The following is a 19,221-nucleotide window of genomic DNA, read 5'->3' as shown; positions in this document are numbered from 1 at the left end:
CACAAACGTGCTTCTTTTTTTGGTGAGTCAAGACTCTTTAATCTCCTCCTTATAGTTGAACGTTTCCCCCAATTTGTGAATCCCATCTTTCTTTGTAGATTTCCAGGAAGTCATTCTAGAGGATACTCTGGGCTCTTGTTTCTCAGAACTTGTTGCCCACACCTGGCTTGACAGCCTTCCTGGGAGGGTCTGTAGCCACTTATCCTTTAGCCAGTCCTTTTGGTGCTCATCCAGTGTTGACATATGAGTTTCCCAGGAAACACCCCCAGAGATCTGTGTGTAAGCAGCTTCTTGGAGGGGTTGGGTTCCCTTAGGATGTGAAAGTGAAGAAAGCAGGACAGGGCAAAGGGAGGAGTTGTATTGTGGTACCGTCCGGGAGACCCCCCTCACCTGATCAGATGGGAGCTCTCGTGCTTGGGGCCCTTCAGAGTTGCCCTGAATGCACCAACAGGGATTTAGAACATTTAGTTCTTGTCTTAGTTACTTTACCTGTTTCCATGACAGAAGCAACTTAAAAGAGAAAACATTTGTTTGGCTCACATTTCCAGCATGTTCTCCTTCTCCAGGGAGATGTCCTGGAGGTTCAAGGGAGCTGGTTACATTGTGTCTGTCATCCCTGAAAAGAGAATAAAGAGTTTCTAATTCACTTTCTCTTCTTTATTCAGTCCAAGACCCAACATAGAAAGATGCTGCCCAAATTGGGTCTTTCCAACTCACTTGATAAGCAGATAAATCCCTCACAGGTTTGCTCAGTATCTAACCTAATCTATATCACCCTGGAAGCCTGTCTCTGAATGATCCCATCAAACTGCTAATCAATATTAACCATCACTTCTCTCTTAGTTCTTAAACATAGATTGATTCAAAGAAGGCACATATCCTTGGACAAGGTCACTTCCTTAGGCAGAGAGCAATTCCTGGTCAGGGATGCAATTAAAAATAGTCAGCCATTGGCATTTCTGGTCTATTAAAAAAAAAAGGCATTGTGTTTGTAGTCTATGAGTTCACTGGATTCTCATGACAGAATGATCTAGTACACAGTTTGAGTAAGAGACTGAGGCTCAGAAACTTTAAACAAACTAGCCCTAGTCTACCATTCCAGATCTCATTACTTTTACCATATTGGATCATTGCAGAGGGGAGAAAACACATTTGCATAAGCAAGCTAACCAAGAGTCTGGATAGCATCTGCCAGTTGTATCTGTTTTCTTTTATCCCCCTTTCTTCTTTTACATGTGTATGTGTTGATATGTATGCATATGATTGCGTGCACATGTTCACATACATGTGTTTGCATGCCAGAGGCCAACAATAGGTCTCTTCCTCTATTCCTTCCCAACTAAAGCTTGACAGCTTGTTGAGACTGCCTGGTCAGAATCCCAGGGCATTCTTCTGTTTCTGTTTCTCTGGTTTGGGGATTATAGATCTGTGCTACTCCCTGGACATTTTACATGGGTGTGGAGGATTGATCTAGAGACCGAATGCTTGCACAGTAAACACCAACTGAGCCATCTTCCCAGCCTTGGGTCTGCCAGTTTTAAAATTTTGAGTCACAACAGCTCATCAGATTAAGCTAGAATCTGGGACTGTGAAGTTCATCTGGAGAAGCTATATGTGAAGAGGGGGAGGGCGTGGGGGTGGGGGTGGGGGAGAGTTGTGCACCAAGTGGTGTGTGAAGCCTGGTGCCAGGCATTACTTGTGTCAGTCACTTTTCTTATTGTTGTGACAAAGCACCCAAAAGAGGAGCTTAAGGGAGGAAAGAGTGACTTTGGTTCACAGTGAGAGTCCAGCCCATCATGGTGGGGAAGGCACAGCGGCTGCAGGAGCTTGAAGTAACTGGTCACATTGCACCTGCAGTCAGGAAGCAGAGGGAGATGAACGGTGGATATCAACCCCATTTTTATCATTGTTGTCATTTAGTCTGATTCTCCAGTCCATAGTGTAAAGCACCCATATTTAATGTGGGCCTTCTGTCTTAGTTAACGTAATCTGGACACTCTCTCACAAACATGCCCAGAAATCAGTCTCCTAGGTGATTCTAGATCCCGTAGAGTTGACAGTATTAACCCCAGCAACTGCTTTCAGAAGGTACCTGTTACTGCCCTCATTTACGCACCCATCGAGGATCTGGACGGCAGCCAGGGTTCTATAAGTAAAATGTATTTCAGCGATGCTCGGAACATAAAAGAGAGGTGGGACTTTTCCCACAGCTGTGCAGTGGGCAAGCGAGGGCCAGCAAAAGCAAGCAGCAGCTGCAGTGCACACTCTTAATTCCCGGTCACCAGTACCAGTCAGCAGTGGCACTAGCAGCAGGTGCCCTGACCTCCAGCTGGCAGCTATCCTGATTGACCTTGAAACCAACAGATTTTCATTCCTCCAGATCTTCCAAACACTCAGAAAGTTCTTTACTTCCTGGATTCATCTTTCTGATGGGAACACTTGGAATGGTTTTATTATTATTATTATTTTTTTACTGTGTTGAACGTGACACAGAGCCCCAGGGTGAGGCCGACTAGTCAGGACTTGCTCTGCTTTCTCTACACACACATGAAATAACTGGGGAGAAGATGTTTTCCTCCCAGAGCACAATATAGGAATAAACACAAAACAAACCATGTCCCTGGTTGCTGAGATCAGTCCCCGGGGGAACAAGCATCATTGCTTTAAGCAGGTGAGCTTGAAGCCTTGTCTTGGTGTATGGGTTGTAATGGTCACCATGTACAGCCACAATGGATTGTGTTCCAGTGTGGTCATATCCTTTAGCCTCCTTTAGCTAACATCATAGTATCATAGAGAGATACACATGAAATCTCTTCAGATTATTCTTTCCCACTGTATTGATAAGAGATGTGCTTTTCTAGTGAAGGAGACGCATGGCAGTTCACAACTGTGGACCATTAGCTGAATGCCAGACAAAATCGGAGGCACCAAAAGCATTGTAAACAAATGAAGAACACATTATAGACAGCATTCCTGCCTCTAGGGACTTTTGTAAATCAAGTCACTTGAGTTTGTAGCCATCAAAACAAACAAACAAACAAAAACCACCACCACCACCACCAACAAAAAACAAAACAAAACAAAAACATTGGCTTTCTAAAGTGTTGGAATTTTTAAAAAAAGATGTCTGTATTTTTTTTTCTTCATTTTAGAGTTGTATTGAATTTTATAATATGATTTTAACATGAGACTTTTGGGAGATGGGATGAAAATTTATGGCTCAAAGTGATGTATTTGTGTTTTAAGTTGGCAAGGAGTGGATTATGCTAGTTAGCTTAAATGTAAACTTGACACAACCTAACATCCATCTGGGGAGAAATTCTTCATGAGGAATTTGTCTAGATCAGGCTGGCTTTGGACATGTTTGTGGCAAGATCATCTTGATTGTTATTTAACCTGGGAAAACTTAGCCCATTGAGGGTAGCACCATTCCCTAGGCAGGGACTTTTGAACAGTCTAAGAAAGGAGAATGCTAGCTGAGAACCCACAAACAGGATGCATTTATTCTCTTTGCTCTTGACTATGAATGTGTGTGCCTGCTTTAAACTCTTACATTTAGTTCCCCACAGTGACTGACTATAACCTGCAATCACAAGCTGAATACTCATCCTCCCACCCCCAGACTTGTTTCAAACAAAGATGTCATTTGTAGAGAAGGTTCAAACTGGAAAACCTACCCACAAACACAGAATCTGCCACCCAGAAGATGCTATGAAGCCTTCAGTTAAATGATACACAAAGTAAGAAAGGATTAAGGAGACATGAAGGCACCCTCACTTTAACAAAATTCACTACAATGCCTACCTTCGACTTCATGAGTCTATTTCAATGTTCCAGGCAACAGCTGGTCCTACTTTATGGTTGTGGGTACAATGAGTTCTAGTAAATCCCATGTAATGGATGCATTCATGTGCTCCATCTTTTTAACAATCTTCTTAATTAGGGTGCTGTCCTCTTAGCAAAGCATTTACACAGTTACTTTATTGCATTTGAATTCAACATTAGCTTCAATAGACTTAATATAATTTTATGGGTTTTTAAAAAAATTGCTGTACAATGAAGGGAATTTATTTTATCATTATTATGGAGTTATTCTCATGGATACTTAATAGCTGTTGGTGCAGAAGCCTAGAAAATGCTATTAAGAAGGTAAGACCTTACACATGTGGTAGATGGTTGTCATTTTGCTGGTCTTGCCTTTATTAGTACAGTCTGATTCTGAGGGTCTCAATTTCCTTATCTGTGAGATGAGACCAGGATCTTCCTTGCCTCAAAGCTCTTATGAGCACCAAGTAAAACATCCTCCACAAAAGGGCTTTACAAAGCACCTAAAACCATGTGCTTCTGGGTTTTTCTCTTCAAGTAGAGGCTCCAGTCCTCTTACCCATCTGGGAATAGTGCTGGTGTGTGAATTTTAGAGACAGAGGGATAGACTGGCTTCTGTGGATGTGCGGATGATGAAGAACAAGATAGCTCAGAAGGCTTTGCAGAACATGTGGGGCATATACAGACATGAGAGCCTTGAGTATCAGGGAGTGAGAGAGGATGACCAGGAGCATCAGAGGGCAGTGATGGGGTGCCTCACTCTGTGCAATGGGTTCCTGCTGACATCCCAATCACATCTGTACTTCCTCTTCATTATACCAAGTTGTCTTTGGGCCTCTGCCCACTCAGTCTCATCTGAAATCTCATGTTACTCACATTAGAACCCAAACAGACAATTCTTCCTTTTTAACACACCAATGTTCAGGAATATCATCTTTGCTCTGGAGCACTAGGAGATCATTTATTGGGGCCAAGTACATGAATAACCCTTTGAACATGGGTAAACTGGACCTTGACTGACACAGGTCTCCCCTGCCGGCTCATAGCACAGGTATGTGTCATCAGTGCCTTTTCTAAATCTGAAGGCAGAGATTAATGTAAGTAGGCCACAGTTTCTTCTGAATAATGCCATGCCATCATTATTCCAATACATACCTGTTATCAGTCTTCTTTATCAGTATGTATCATAGCACCATAAGAACATTAAGTCATGGGCATGGGAGATAACTCAGTGGGAAAAAGAGCTTACTATAGCAACCCCCAAAATCTGACTTTCAATCCCTGAGATGTCCAAAAAGCTGATTTGGTAGCATGCATCTGTAATCCCCATGTTCCTATAGCTACATGGGAGATGGAGACAGGAGGTTTGCCATGAAGCTCATGACCTGGAATATGACAGAATGGTGTAAACAATGAGAGAAACCCTTCCTCACACAAGGTACAAGGTCAGAACTAACTCCCCAAAGTTGTCTTCTTGTGCTGGCAAAATAACTCAGCTGGCAAAGGTGCTTGCCCCCTAGCCTTGCAATCTGAATTCAGTCCTTACACCCACATGTTAGAAAGGAAAACAGCCTAGGAAAATATATATCTTCTGACCTCCACCTGTGTGCTGTATATGCCCACATACATGTAGATATTCACATGCAAACATACACAAGTGCAAAGTAAATAATGGTGAGAGAAGGAAAACCATTTCTTGAATTCCCAAATCTACACACTACACATACACACACACCAAAATAATAATATTTAAGATCATGGAGTGAATGTAGTAGGCTACATGCATAACGCGTATGAGAGTCCGGGTTCCATCCCATGAACAACAACAACAAAACCAGTCATGACCATCAACCCAAAGTTTTATTGTATTTTAGAGAATATAGGCTTGGAGGTCATAGCTGTAGGGCAAAGAGTCAGAAAATGTAAGTTTGAACCAGATAGTCACATGTGTTACCTGGTGACACATAGTCAGGGGTTAAGCTTGAACAAGTTTCACTCTATCTGCTGGGGCCTCAGTTTGCCAAAGCCTTAAAATGGAGATAACATCTACTTCCCAAGGCAAGCATCAAAGATTAAAGATAATGCAGGATGAGAAAGCCTTAGAGAGATTAATGGCAGGGCAGTACTCTATTGATTTCATCTTACAGACGTGGACACATGTTCTTATTTATTGCCATCTTATTGATACTAGAACACTTGACGGCACTCTTAGCTCACACACTGATTGACAAATGTCTTAGCTGTAGATCAAGGGGGGTTGAGAGACATTCTTTGTTTTTCTGGCTTTCTTCCCCTCCTTGCTAACATTAACATTTAGTTTAATAGTGGTCATACCCTTGTCGGCTGACCTCTCAATTAAAGATCAAAACAGAGTCATGTGCCAATTTTAACTCCGTCTAACTGCTGTCTGGACATTGAAGCTTCTCTATACCCTAATATGACCTTGAGAATCCGCACCACAGGAAGGGATGCGTGAAATCTGGTCTGGTTTTGTGCTTCTGTGTGACCGAAGGGAGTGTGCAATGACTAGAGTTAAGTGTGGAGGCTGAGTGCTAACCCACATCCCTCTGCCCCACTCAGCAGGCAGTTGGTCTGGATAAGCCAACTCTGAGTCTGAAGGGATTTCCTTTAATGCGGCTCAAGGGGGAGGAAATGTTCAACTCAAAAGAGAGAGCCTTGTGAGAAGCGTATTGTCTGGGATGGAATCAGCCACTGTGTAAGTACTTGAGGGAAACAAGCAGCATCACACTCCTCCTCAGCCATGTTCTCTCTGAGAACTGGTTGAGAGGTAAAAGGATAGATTGAGGCAGAGTCAAGACACCATCTTTATTATCGATGGTGTTACTATTAAATATGTCCATCACATAGCTTCTGGGCACATTATGTATACCTGTAGTCTCTGACTTGGAAAGCTGAGGACAAAGGATGACTTGAGCCCCTACTCCAAACCCCAACAGAAGTTCAAAATCAGCCTAGGCAACATAGTGGGACTTTCCCCACCCCCACCTCAAAAGGAGGAGAAGAAGAGGGAGGAGATAAAGGAAGAGGGGAGGAGGAAGGGGAAGAGGCAGCTGACAGCTCTGGGTGGCTTCCTCTTGTACTGTAAGTGTCCAAGCAAATAGATGGGGCCACATTCAGCCAGGACTTTCCTGCTGATTTCTCACATGTGTTAAAGATGTGTGGGGACCTCTGTTTTCTGCAGGTGAACAAGTCCCCAGAAAGAGAAAGAGAGAAGAGACAAACTTGGGGATTCGAACTCAGGGACGCGAGTGTTCCAGGGACTCCTTTTAAATTCGCCCTGAGGAGAAATCAAGGATAGCAGGCCGAAAGCCAGGACACAAAGAATGTCATGTTTGTGAAAGTCCCTCCTCACAGAAAGGACCATTGGCTCCGGCAAAGGATGCGTAAGATCAACCTTTCTTTCTTCCTGAAAGTGAATTTCGCTTGAACAGTTAACTCTGGCAGTCCTCAGCTCGTAGCATTTGTGCTTCTTAAAGCTGACAACTGGGATAGAACATCCACATTTTTAAGAATACTTGTAGATTGCAAAATATTTGGCTGCCACATGCTTCCTTTCCCTTCTTACAAAGCTTTGACCTCGGGGCTATCTGCAGCACTCATTATAAATCCATCCATCAACCCCAGCCTTGGAAGACAACAGTGGAGGAGCATTTGGAAACGTAAGGGTTGAGCAACAGCTGACGGCTGATCTCCAGATCAGAGGCAATGCTATGAAATGTAGCAAGATGGCTTTTTTTCCGCCCCGAGTTCCCTCAATCTGGATTATTTCTTAGTGTTCCTGGTTCTGCTGGCAAGAGTCCTACTGAATTCAGGAAAACCATATAAAATTCCTCCTGGGTGTTGCCAAAATAAATTGTTAATCATATCAGATGTAGCACTGAGGAGTATTTATCACTGTCACTTTTTCTGTTTTGTAACTGCTCTCCTTTGCTTTCAGGATCTGAGAGGAGTAGAAGCCTGGGTTGTACATGCCGTGTCTTGTTATCTGCCAGAGAGGAGAGAACAGGGGTTTGGGGGCCAGACAGGGTTCATGGGGTTGGCGGGAGGGCACCCCAATACTAACAAAAGATGTCTCTGTCGTCCGATTTTAAACAGGCTCTGGAGATATTAACCCTCTGGACTCATTTTGAGTTTGGGAGGGTGAGACTCTCACAGAGGTTGTGCTAAATGGTAAACAGAGGGACACAGAGCTTTGTACCTGTGGGTTTCAATGTGGTTTCGCCTGCTGCAAAACTTACGTGAGAGGACTGCAATCATTTCCAGTACCGAGTTTAGTTATGTGGAGCCAAGCATACCTAGGCAGTTATGGGATGGCTGTTTCTTACTTGCAGGAGAAAGAAAGAAGCTGGTGATAAGCAAGAAAGTGATGATCCAGATTTTCTTAATGGGAAAAAAAAAATGTCAATAGATCCAGAATAGACAAGATATGCCCTGGGGTAGTCCCACTGGCATGGCTAGTCTAATTGTAGTAGATGTGGGAACAGATGAATTGTGTAAATTGAGTCTGGATTCTCCCCCTCATTTAGAGCAACTCTACAGGTGTCAGGGCCAACGAGATGGGTAAATGTGCTTGCCTCCAAGCCAGACATGAGATCTGTCCCCAGGACCCACATGTTAGAAGAAGATACTGGTACCAGGTTTTCCTTTGACCTCTCCACACGTGCCGCGGCAAGTGCCTGCCCACAGTCATGCACGCAGGTGGGCACACGTAACAATAGATAAAACAGAGGAAAAGTACTTATAATTGAAAAGCAGATAGGTTCTGGTGGCTCCCATGTCATCTATGGCTGGGTGTACATGCTCACTCACTTCAAGCTTAGTAATGCCACGCTATCCCCAAGCTTCATCCTCCATGACTCATTTCGGCAGTAACTAATGCAGGTTGGCTGTTTCCGGCCCAAGCATCATCCTGCTCGAAAGGTGAGAACACATCTAACTTGAGCAGAGACTGTGAATCCAAGACAGCCAAAGAACTGTCAGACCAGGACAGACATTGTAGGCTTGTTGGCACATCTGAGGGCTGGAGAGACTGGAGGGCTGAGTGGTATGGAGAGGAATTTATTTGGTAAAGCCTAGAGGGAAATGAGTCCCAGCAAGCAGTGTGGATTTCCCGTGCTGGACTTTTAACCTGAACCTTCTGGATATGGAATTTTAATCCACAGGCTTCAGGTTCTGGCAGTAGTGTTTCCGTGTATGGGGAGGGGAGCGGGCATGCGTCCTTGAGCTTACAGGAGTGTCTTGTGAGGGACAGGGTGCGCATTTCCTAAGGAAGTTTAGTTTAGTTTTCTTCTCTCTTGATGGGATAAAAGACTGACTGAAAGCAATTTGGGAAAGAAAGGGTTGATTTTGCTTATACTTGCATATCACAGTCCATCAATGAAGGAAGTGAAGGCAGGAACTCAAGGCAGGAACCTGGAAGCAAAACTGAAGTAGAGTCTGTGAGGAAGGCTGCTTGCTAGCTTGCTTCCATGGTTTGCTTTGCTTGCATGCCTCTACACCTGGCCTGAGCTGGGACCTCCCACAGTGGGCTGGGCCCTCCTATGTCAATTATTAATCAATAAAATGCCACATGGATTTGCCCACAAGCCAACCTGTTGGAGGCCATTTCTCAACCAAGAGGCTCCTTCTTCATAAGTGACTACACATCACATTGACAAAGACTAACTAATGTAAAGTTGAAAACAATTATAAATTCAACGGCAATACAAGCAATGCCTTATTAACACCGAGTTCTGCATACTCTTCAAGCATGTCAGAGGTGGAAGAACTTTCATATCTATATTCTATATATAGTGGTGGCACAAGCCTGTAATCTCAGAACTTGGAAAGCAGAGGTACAGAGATAGCCACAATTTCAGGGCCAGCCTGGGCTACATAGTAAATAAATTTCTGGCTATCCTGGGCTATAGAGTAAGATACTGCCTCAACCTTCTTTTCCAGAAACAATCTTATATCGACTGAAGTTCTACAAAATGGCTGTGCTGAGTGCACTAATAGCTACACTTCAAGTAAGTGTATGTTCTTACTTATACTTTAATAAAGACTATATTTCACATGGGAGTGATCTCGTACAGCTCTGAGCTCTGGCCTGCAACCATATCCATTGTTCATTTTATAAGCAAGTCCATCCTGTACCAGAATTCTTACTGCTCATTCTAGGGGCATTCCATGCTTTCTCCATCCCATGTGGTAGAATGTAGTGGTAAATATTTAAAAGTCCGCTCTATGTTCCCGGCAGGTGTGTGAGTATCTCTGCACTCTCCTAAGAGCTCTGGATTCATAAATGAAGGACATGCACACGCAGCCTTTATATTTTAATTTGCCTTAGCTAACTCAATGACTGGGCCACTTCCAAACCTCCCCGTGGCTAGCACATACTCCCCTCTGGTATTCCTGAGTTAACATTTTCTAAATCTATATTTTATCTTTGCTGCCCTGTTTCCTTCCTTCTGGGCAGCCCTCCCATGGGGCCACTTTCACTTTGCACCTACATTTCAGCTGTCTCACCCTCCCACTTTTTCATGTCGTGGTCCATTCTATGCCCCTTTCACAGAGGACTCCCCTCTTCTCTGGGTCTTGTGTTTTCTTGCTCAGGAATCCTAGAAGTCCCACCTCTATTGCTCTGCACAGCCATTGATGCTCTTTATTGACCAGTCAAAAAACCAACTGTTGAAAGGCTCCTGCAGCCTACGTGTAGCGTCCCATGTGTGATGGCTATTCCTGGTTGTCAACTTGACTGTATCTGGAATAGACTACACTCCAGAATTGGAGGGCTCACTTGTGATCCAGATCTTGAGGCTGGGAGACACAAGTTCTGACCTGGATCTTAGTATGGAGATCTTGAGGCACAATGTCTATGAAAAGCTTAGGCCCAGGTAAGGTAGTACATGCCTTGAATCCCAGGAGATGGAGGCAAGGAGACCTCTGAACTCAAGGTCAGCCTGGGACAAAACAAGTCTCAGATCCAAGGGTGATGGTATCCACCTTTAATCTGGGCCACGCATTCCGCTAGAGACCTACATAAGGACATTGGAAGAAGGAAGATTCACTCTTCTTCACCTGCTTGCATTTACTTGCCAGCACATCTGTTGGAATCTACTAGCTTGGTGGGTCTGAGCAACTACTAGATCCTTGGACTTCCCATTCATAGCTGACCATTGTTGGGGAGTTGGACTACAGACTGTAAGTCATCATAACAAATTCCCTTACTATATAGAGACTATCCATAAGTTCTGTGACTCTAGACAACCCTGATTAATATACCATGTAAGGACAAGTTAAATCCCCAACAGTAGAAAGTCTGATAGAAGGAAAAAAATCAAAGTCTGCAGTTTCCTTCTGGACATTATAATTATTCATTTTTCTCACAATTTTTTATGAAATAATGTCATAAATGCATTGAGTATATTATGAGGTTCTAGATTTTCCAATGGAGTACTTCTATAGTGGAAATACAAAATGTGAGCAAATATTGACTTACCTGTGGGTGAACAAATGAACAGCTAAACCCTGCCTTGTTATACACAGAAGTGAGGCTTATGAAATGCCTACAAACCCCACAAAATACTAGCAAACTACCAAATCCAGGAGGAACAGAAATAAGGTTGCAGACCATGAGGAAGGAGAGACTCTGCCTATTGCCCTTTCCAATGATGACATTAGCTTTTACTTTGGTCAAAGAAAATACACATAGGGAAACATGCACACCAAACCTGGCATGATTAATGTGCCATGACATGGCAGATGGAGGACTGACCAGAAATAGTCAGCAAGCATTTTCTTAAGTAGCATAGTTCATAATTGGTGAGCATAGTTACAGTTAATGATAGGTTAATTGATAAATAATGACAGCATAACATAGTAAATGTCGCTAGTTGTTCATACTGGAATGAAGAATTCGGCTGGAGAATTTTTATATAATTTATTTGTTTGTTAAAATGAATCATGGGTAGTAAGTTCCCTTCCTGCATTCCATTTCCTTATAAATATGGTTTGGGCTTAGAGTTTGTATTTAAATCTACAGATCCTGGATCCAGTTCTGTTTATGTTGTAAAGTTTAGGTCATGATTGCATATATTAGTTAAATTTTGGTGTTGGCTTTGGGTGTTCAATGGTTTCAGCAGAATTTTGAAGAAAGAAAAATAATTAGGAAATTATGTTTCTATGCTGATAAAAGCTCCTTGTGAGTAATTCTTGATAAATAAGATGATCTACTCATAGACATCTCTGCAGGTCTTGCTACTACCATATTTCAGCAGATGAAAAGGAGAGCTATGTTATTATGACTTCATTTAGTCTGCTTGTATGTGTCCCTTCCCATGTTTGTGAGTATGCCTATATGTGTGCATGTATGTGTGAGCTTATGTGTGTAGAGGCCCAAAGTTGATGTCCATTGTCTTCCTTGATATCTGTTGATCTCAATTGAGAACAACTGAGGCAGGGTGTCTAGAAGAACATAAAGCTTTCTGGCAAACTAGCTTGCCTAGGAATCTTTGTTCTCTACCTCCTGAGTGCCAAGGTTGATGACAAGTGACTGTCACACCTGATCAGTTTTAAATGAGAACCCAAATGCTGGTCCCCAGGCTTACACAGCAAGCATTTATCAACCTAAACAACTCACCTGCCTCAGCTTGGGATTCTATTGCTGTAAAGAGACACCATGACCAAGGTAACTCTTATAAAGGCAAACAATTAATTGGGGCTTGCTTATAGTTTAAGGAGTTCAGTCTATTATCATCATGGCAGGAAGCATGGCAGCCTGCAGGTAGACATGGTACTGGAGAAGGATTTGAAAGTTCTACATCTTGATCCAAAGGTATCCAGGAGACTCTCTTCCACCATCAGCCAGGAGGAAGCTCTCTTCTATACTGGATTATACTTCATCCCAGATACAGTCAAATTGAGAACTGAGGATAGCCATAAAATTCATCCCTTGTCAATTTGACACACAACCATATCTCCTTATGTGCAAATTAAAACAATAACCAGATCATAATAACACCTAACATAACTCTCCCACATTCAACTGCAAATGCATAAACAATAAACTTAGCTGGGTAGGATCTTGACCCCAAGGTCACCACTCCTTTAATCTGTTTATCTCCTTGAATATGGGATTTAGCTCCATTCTACTTCCTGGTGCCTCTTGAATATTTGAAACATACGTTTTGTAATTTTTTCCCCTCAGGTTGCTATGTTTGATCAAAATGCTAGTGATCCACAGGGCAAAGTAGATACACTAGGCCTTTTTGAGACCTCCTTTGTCAATGTAATTAATCTAAATCTCTTTATCTTAACCTCAGGCAGACTCTTTGGATAAGGACAAAAAAGTAGCCACATTCTTTACCAAAATATCACTAGAATGATCTCTAGGCAACATACTGAAATTCTCCTCTGAAACACCTTGAGCCAGGCCCCCAGAGTTCCAATCACCCTCAGCACCAATATCTTCCATATTCCTACTCAGATGGCCTGTTAAGCCCTACTTAAAGCAATCTTCTGCTTTCCAAATTCAAAGTTACAAAATTTACATTCCTCCAAACAAAAACATGGTCAGGCCTATCACTCCAATACCCCCACTCCTTGTACTAAATTCTGTTTTAGTTCAAGTTTCTATGGCTGTAAACAGACACCATGACCAAGGCAACTCTAATAAAGGTAAAAACATTTAGTTGAGGCTGGCTTACAGTTTCAGAGGTTTAGTCCCTCATCATCATGGCAGAAAACATGGCAGCTTGTAGGCAGACATAGTACTGGAAGATGCAGGACTTCTACATTTTGATCTAAAAGCAGCCAGGAGGAAACTGGATTTGTTTCATACTGGTGTACTTTGAACATTTAAGACCTCAAAGCCCTGTCCCCACAGTGACAAGCTTCCTCAAATAAGGCCACACCTCCTCTAATAAGACCACACATCCTATTTTTCTACCTTCTATGGGCCAAACATTCAAACCTATGAGTCTATGGGGACTAAACCTACTCAAAGGACTACAGTGAGTTACACAGGTCCAGTCACTCACCAGACATTCAGTATGTCAAACATTATTCTCATTCTAGAAGTATTTAGAAGTAGAACCCTGGTTTTAGATATGGCTTACATTAGATCCTATTTAACACATTTTACATTTTAAAGTAAGATGTCGAATTCCATCCTGATCTGGCCTCTTGACAGCTTCTGCAATCAAGGAATTTACTATGTAATCATGAAAATTGGAAAATGGGAGTGGGAGTCCTTATATTTGAGAATTAATGATTTATTGATTATTTGATTGATCCAAAGCCCCAGCCTAGCTTCCAGAATTTTGAAGTTATTTTATTAGCTTTCTGGACTTCCTTAAGAAATTGCCACAAACCTAATGATATAACACAAAAGAAATTTTGTCTTCTTGTAGTTCCAGGAGCTAAGCCTAAAATCCGGTGTTGCCTGGTCCCTGCCCACCCTTCGGGTTATGGGTACGAATCCCTACCCTTGTCTTTGGCCACTGCTGGTGAATCCTAGCAAATCTCTCTGTCTCTGGGGCTTGTAGCTGTACCGCTTTAAGCACTGTCTTCACTGTCAAGTTTCTTGTTCTGCCATATGTGCGTGTGTGTGTGTGTGTGTGTGTGTGTGTGTGTGTGTATGTGAGTGTGTTTGTGTGTGTGTGTATATGAGTGTGTATGTGTGTCTGCATGTATATGTGTGCATGTGTGTGCATGTGTGTATGTGCATGTGTGTGTTTGTGTGTGTGTTTGTGTGTATATGTGTCTGTTCGTGTGTATGTGTATGTGTGCATGTGTGTGTATGCATGTATATGTGTGTATGTGTGTTCGCATGTGTATGTATGCATGTGTGTATATGTTTGTGTGTGCATGTGTATGTATACATGTGTGTATGTGCGTGTGTATGTGTGTGTGTTTGTGTGTGCGTGTGTATGTGTGTATGTGTGTTTCTGTCTGTCTTCATTGGATTTAGATCCCACCCTAAGCTCTCATGACCTCATCATACCTCAGGGCACTACATATGTAAAATCCCTCTTTCTGGATAAGGTCATGGTCTAAGGTTCTGAACATAAATTCTGAACCTGACTAACCCAATATAGTTATTTACAGGTCTATTTTCCCACAATAGTATCAGGGCATGATTGCTATGTACTACTTTGCCCTCTAACAATAGCTTCTGTCCCTCCTGGATCCCAAGGGCCTCAAGGCCCAGCCACCTTCAAGGGATGAATCTTTGGGAGCCCAGGTCTTCGAGGCTGCATGAATTTTTATTTTACTTTATTTTATCTTGGAAATCAGAACACTAGGCCAGTGATTAATTCTCTGCATGGGGCTATACTTTGCCATTTGGGACATTTTCTGTTGAGTAATGCAATATTTTCTCTCAGAAAATACATTTCAAGTTCCAAACAAGCAACTTACCAAGTATTTTGGGAATGCTGTTGGCACTGTGTTCCGGGATGCCTGCATTGTGGATGAGACAGCATGTGGAGATGAAGCTGTCATCAGAGCCACAGTGGGAAGCCTGCATTACTGCTGTCTATCCAGAAAATACCGTCTTAATAAAAAAGTATCAACCAATGTAAGTTGTTTTTTAATTTTTTTGGCAAATGCATTTAAGTCCACTTATGAAATTGTATGAGTGTAATATAAAAATAATTTGAATATTAGTTTCCTTAGTATGCAATCATTACTGGAGGCTGCAACAAGGTCTCAGGTCCGGGGGGTTTCACTGGGAAGTGATCTCAGAAAGTAGGAGTTAGTAGAGAAAGGAGATGGCAGAAAGAAAAACCAAAACGAGGCTGCACAGCCAAGGTCATAGCCACTGCTGAAGGCAGCAGGGCCTTTGATGCTGCCAACTTGGGAAGGTATACAGAAAACTTCCCCCACTGTCACGTGAACAGGTGGAGGCTGCATATCTCCTACTTGCCTCCAGCATAGAGGGAAGGGAAGCGAGCTATCTCACGCTCTCCAGTCTGGGCCCACTTGGAAGCTGCTTCAGCAGAATAGTATTGCAGGTCAGTGTTAGCACCACCTAAGACTTAGCTGTCCAGTAAGTAAGCACCCCACCTCTGCAGCTACAATCAGATCTGGGCTGTGGAAGGGGCAGACACTAAGGGTCTCTGTTACTTCTTCCTTCCCCTCCTCTCTCTCTCTCCCCCCCCTCTCTCTCTCTCTCTTTCTCTCTCTCTCTCTCTGTCTCTCTCTGTCTCTGTCTCTATGTCTCTGTCTCTCTGTCTCTCTGTCTCTTTCTCTGTTTCTCTGTCTCTGTCTCTTTCTCTGTCTCTTTCTCTGTCTCTGTCTCTCTGTCTCTCTGTCTCTCTGTCTCTCTCTCTGTCTCTCTCTCTCTCTCTGTCTCTCTCTGTCTCTCTGTCTCTGTCTCTGTCTCTCTCTCTCTCTCTCTCTCTCTCTCTCTCTCATGGTTGGCAACCACCCAGACCCACGCAATCTTCTTCCTCCCTCTACAGTGCTGGGGTAATGGGCACACATGGGCATGCTTAACTTTTTACATAATACTGAGGATTTGAACTCAGGTCCTCATGCTCGTGCAGAAAGCACTGTTCTTCCCTGAGCCATCTCCCTACCTCCGAATTCCTTTTCTTAAAACAGACAACATCATCTTCATTTGTGATCATCATCTTCAAATGTTGCTGGAGAAGGTGATACTTAATTCTAGTTTCCCAGTTCTCTCTCTCTCTCTGTTACCCAGAGACCTCCCTTGAACCCGTTTGTGTTCAATACTTTGTTTTAATATTAATAGAATGAGCTGTTCTGGGGAATGAACGTCACAACCGAAGAGTCACAGCAGCTCAATTTCACTTTGTCCCAACACCGTTTGCTGTGAGGAGTCATTTGCGTTCTCTGTCTCATATTCTGGGGCAGTGAGATATCCAGGCACCCAAACTGTCACGTTGTAGACCGCAGGAGGGCTCTGTCCATATTCTCAGAGTGCAAACTCCTGGAGGAAGGCCATCCATCCTGTGCCTCCTCCCGACTCATGATTGAGTTGTCAGCTTCCCACCTGTTCAGATAGTATTGGTGATGTGATTCAAAAATCAAATTTAACACTCTTGAGACGTTTACATTCTCCTGCCTATTGGCTTAATTTTTTTTTCAAATCCTACTTTTAATATGGGTTCTTAAGTGCTTTAACTGCCCTTCCAGCCCACCACTTGCTAGAGGTAGCAGAAAGGAAAGGTTATTAGGATATGAGGGAAGTGGACCTGTTTAGAAACAGTTCCTTGGAGCAAATATAATATACGTTGTCAGGATCTCAGCAGTTCAGTTCACACAGACCACTAGCAATAGCTTGATCCACTCTCAGATATCATCAGACCACCATCGGTAGTGTCAGGATAGCAAACGTGATTCAGCAATGTGGTGTAGCTTAGCAGAAATAGCCAGGCCTCCACCAGATCTGCACAAGTCAGCAGGAGCGACCAGGACCAACAGGGAGACCAGAAGTTCTCTGCCATACCTTTCAATGAAGCCTTGCAAAGCTAGCTATGCAAGCCCCCTGCCACTGTCTGTTGGGTTCTATTTATACTCCCTCCAAACGTCGTGTGTCCTCCCAGGGGTCTTGCCTCACCACTTGAGTCTGTCTTAGCAAAACTCCACATGAATCTGAATCAGCTGGTATCACTCTGCCAATCAGCCCTAGTATGTAAAAAGGAGCAAGAAGCCACCAGAAAACCACTAGAAGTTTTTTTTGCATTTCTTTCTATGAAGCCATGACAAATGATGATCATTAAGGGATGACAAAGCAAACCAATACCATCGGTCATCATTCACCATCCCTTAGGTCCTTCTTAATGCCCTGTGTCCTTTCACATGTTTGCTTTAGCAAAACATTCTCTTACCGGTATCCACTTCAGGAAAACACTCCTTCATGTGTCTGCCCCAGTAAAACACCATCCAACACAAACTGACTTTCCAAAGAAACTATAAGTTTCCACTTCACTTGCCCTATCGCTAGTACATATAACCATACAATAGCTTCCTGTTGGCTTTGAGAGTAGAGGCAGGAGCCCATCGGACCCCACTGGGGCACAGGAAAAGATCTTAATTCATCTAGATGGAACAAGCAAACAAAACCCCAGCTTTCCTTTATCTATCCCCTAGAACTCTGACTTATTTAACCCTTCACCTATTTCCTTAGGTTCTATTTGCTTTCATTGCACTCACTTTTCTTGGACATTTGCCTGAGGGTTGTCCTCATTAGAATCAGTGCAAATGACATGAACAGATGAAATCCCAGGAAAGGCTGCCAATGCCAGCATGGATAGGGTGAGTATTTTTACAAGGACCAGGCCTGCCTGAAGACATTGTGATGCTTGATGTCTCTTGCCCATCAGGAAGAAGGGAGCAAAGGTTAGGAAAAAACTAATTTGCATTTTGTTATGGAGCATTCTTTCAAACACAGTTAGTTGCACACAGTAGTCATCTAATCTTGTAGTTGCAAAAAGACAAAGTGACACATTAAATCCATCAGGTCTCTCTGCCTTTCAGATCACATTGGGTGTTTTAGTAGGGAAAAAAAGCTGAACTGTACATCCTCCTATAAATTACATAATTGAGAAGCAATGAATCTAAAGATCTAAAAGGAATAGAATAAGGAATGGGTCAAACAGTGACTTCCCTAATTAATAGCTACTTATGTCTTCCAGCTGGTAAAGTGCTTCACAGATGTAACCACCTTTTATTTTAAACCATTTCACTTTGTACAGAGAGTCATTTCATTTGGAGGAAGTGAGAATTAGACATGGCTTCTAATCAAACCGGGGCAAATCAGTACTAAAAGAATGGCACACCAGAGTAGACCTTGGGCGCATGCTCCGCAGCCAGTCACACAACACCCAGAGGAAGCTCCACTCCCAGGGACTCTGACACACCTGAGATCAGAGGTGAGCAGGAACCAACATCTGTCCCAACACTGGGAGTAATTGGGACCAGCGGGACTAGGCACATAGGAACTCCATCAGCCCAGTGACTTGGGTTCCTTCCAGTCTGTCTGGGCTGGGGTCCAGAGCAGACCTTGGGCTCAAGCTCTGAAGCCAGTCCCACAACACCCAGAGGAAGCTCCACTCCCAGGTGCTCTGACACACCCAGGATCAGAGGTAAGCAGGAACCAACATCTGTCCCAAAACTGGGAGTAATTGGGACCAGCGGGACCAGGCACACAGGAACTCTGCCAGCCCAGTGACTCCGGTTCCTTCCGGTCTGTCTGGGTTAGTGTTCTGAGCAGACCTTGGGCACAAGCTCTGCAGCCAGTCCCACAGAACACAGAGAAAGACCCACTCCCAGGTGATCGAACAAGCCCAGGATCCCGGGATCCCAGAATCCCAGAATCCCAGAGACAGCTTGACTCTGAGGAGTTCTGACACAACCAGGATCACA

General features: G+C 43.3%; 1 long non-coding RNA gene across 1 annotated transcript in view; it reads right to left on the bottom strand.

Annotated features, from left to right (window-relative positions):
- Positions 1-356: 356 nt before the first annotated feature.
- Positions 357-19,221, bottom strand: part of LOC116071019 — a 134,377-nt gene continuing 115,512 nt past the window's right edge. Inside the window, exon 7 of the long non-coding RNA XR_004110673.1 lies at positions 357-616. This is a non-coding gene — a long non-coding RNA (uncharacterized LOC116071019). The remainder of the gene's footprint in view (positions 617-19,221) is intronic.

The sequence above is a fragment of the Mastomys coucha genome, unplaced genomic scaffold (assembly GCF_008632895.1).
Source record: "Mastomys coucha isolate ucsf_1 unplaced genomic scaffold, UCSF_Mcou_1 pScaffold22, whole genome shotgun sequence".
Classification (NCBI taxonomy): Eukaryota; Metazoa; Chordata; class Mammalia; order Rodentia; family Muridae; genus Mastomys; species Mastomys coucha.
The sequence above is the reverse complement of the archived record's forward strand: the minus strand, read 5'-3'. Positions and strand labels throughout refer to the sequence as shown.